Source organism: Nicotiana tabacum, chromosome 2 (genome assembly GCF_000715075.1).
Source record: "Nicotiana tabacum cultivar K326 chromosome 2, ASM71507v2, whole genome shotgun sequence".
NCBI classification, from domain to species: domain Eukaryota; kingdom Viridiplantae; phylum Streptophyta; class Magnoliopsida; order Solanales; family Solanaceae; genus Nicotiana; species Nicotiana tabacum.
The window spans coordinates 65,527,866-65,530,644 of record NC_134081.1 but is presented as its reverse complement, the minus strand read 5'-3'; positions in this window follow the sequence as shown (position 1 = coordinate 65,530,644).

Below are 2,779 nucleotides of genomic sequence, written 5' to 3'. Positions count from 1 at the left end.
CCGGGCTGAATTGTGTCCTTAAAGACAAGCAAATGGGGATCATCATACTGGCGCTCTCTGATGCGATCATATAAGGAACACCGAGAAACCACTCAAGCTAGAACCTGGCTGGGCTCCAAAATATCTAATCTCACGAACTGGTTAGCCAATGCCTGAACATCAACTTCAAGTGGTCTCTCACCAACAGGAATGAATGCAAGGTTACCCATACTCACCGCCTTCCTACTCAAGGTATCGGCCACAACATTGGCCTTCCCGAGTTGATACAAAATAGTGATATCATAGTCTCTTAGCAGCTCCAACCATCTCCGCTATCTCAAATTTAGATCTTTTTTTTGAAGAAGTGCTAGAGACTCCGATGATCTGTAAATACATCACAAGACACACCGTAGAGATAATGCCTCCAAGTCATCAATGCATGAACGATGGTAGCCAACTCCAAATCATGGACAAGGTAGTTCTTCTCGTGGGGATTCAACTGACCTAAAGCGTAAGAAATTACTCTACCCCCTGCATCAAGACACACACAATTTCAATCTGAGAAGCATCACAATACATTGTATAAGAGCTTGAAGCTGAAGGAAAAATTAGAATTAGAGTTGTGGTCAAGGCAGTCTTGAGCTTCTGAAAGCTCTTTTCACACTCATCTGACCACCTATTAGTAGCACCCTTCTAGGTCAATTTGGTCAAAGGCGATGAGATAGACGAGAAACCCTCCACGAAGCAATGGTAATAACCGGCCAGGTCGAGAAAGCTCCGAATCTCTGTAGCTGAGGATGGTTTGGGACAACTCTAAACCACTTCTATCTTCTTCGGGTCCACCTTAATTCCCTCACTGGACACCACGTGCCACAAGAACACCACCGAACTAAGCCAAAACTCACACATGGAGAACTTGGCATTAAGCTTCTCCTCCCTCAACCGCTGCAACACAATCCTCAAATACTGGGCATGCTCCTCCTGGCTATGAGAGTACATAAGGATATCATCAACGAATACTATGACAAACGAGTCAAAATAAGGCTGAAATACACTGTTCATCAAATGCATGAATGTTACTGTGGCGTTGGTCATCCCAAAAGACATCACAAAGAACTCAAAATGACCATAACGGGTCCTGAATGCTACCTTTAGAATATCCGAGTCCTGAATCTTCAACTGGTGATACCCAGACCTCAAATCAATCTTAGAGAACACCATCTCTCCCTGAAGATGGTCAAATAGGTCATCAATACTCTACAAAGGATACTTGTTCTTGATTGTAACTTTGTTCAACTGTCTATAGACGATGCACATCCGCATAGTACTGTCCTTCTTCTTCACAAACAGAACTGGTGCACCCTAAGGTGACACACTAGGCCTAATAAAACCCTTATCAAGAAGTTCCTCAAGCTGTTCTTTCAATCGGCTGGTGCCATACGATACGGGGAATAGAAATGGGTTGAGTACCCGGCACTAAGCAATTACCAAAGTCAATATCCCTATCGGGCAACATACTCGGCAGGTCTGCAAGAAACATATATGGAAAGTCTCGTACCACCGGAACAGAATCAATAGTAGGGGTATCGGCACCAACATCCTTCACAGAGGAGAAATAAGATAAACATCCTTTCTCAACCATTCGTTGGGCCTTTAAATACAAAATCACCCTATTGGGAACACAATCTAGAGAACCTCTCCACTCGATCCTTGGCAACCCCGGCATCGCCAACGTCACGGTCTTAGCGTGACAGTCCAAAATAGCATGACATGGAGAACACCAATCTATACCCAAGATCATGTCAAAATCAATCATACTAAGCAATAAGAGATCAACTCTCATCTTCAATCCCCCAATAGTCACAACACATGACCAATATACACCATCCACAATAATAATATCGCCCACTGGCATAGATACATGAACAAATGAAACTAAAGACTCACAGGGCATATCCAGATAATGGGCAAAATGTGATGCTATATACGAATAAATGGAGTCAGGGTCAAATAGTACAAAAGCATCCCCGTGGCATATTGAGACAATACATGTGATCACTGTTTCTGAAGCAACGATATTTGGAGTGGCAAGAATAACATAGAATTGGGCCTGACGGCCACTTGATCGACCGACCCCTCTTGGGCGACCCCTAGTTCCTTGAGCCCCACCCCGAGCTGGCTGGGCAGTTGGTGAAGTAACTAGTGCTGAAGTCGTGACCTGACTCCTCTACTGAACTTGCCCTCCCGTAAGGCAGGGACAAAACCTCTTCAAATGACCCAACTCTCCACACTCAAAATATCTCTTCTCGAAAAATGGTGGTAAATACTGAGGCGTACCCCAAGAACCGGAGTAACTACCATAAGAACCTGATGCAGACGAACCCTGAACTGAAGGCACACGATATGAACTCTGAGCTGGGAGAGCATTGAGGGATGACTGACCCGGTCTAGCAGTGTATGAACCATGGCTGGATGATGTACCACGGTGAACTGGACAATCCACCTTAGCGGGCCTATAAGGATGACCCCTGCTGTGGTGGAACTGACCCCTAGAAGGAACACCATAAAAACCAACCAAACCACGAGGGATCTTGGCCTCCCTCTTCTCATGCTCCTCACTACGAACCAGTTCTAGCCGCCAAGCAATGTCACCCACCTCATCGAACGTAGAACCTGAGACACTCTCCCGAGTCATAACAAAACGGTATTGATAGTAGAGGCAATTAATGAACCTCCTAATACTCTCCCTCTTAGTGGAAACCAACCAAACTGTTTGACGATCTAACTCTGAAAACATCAT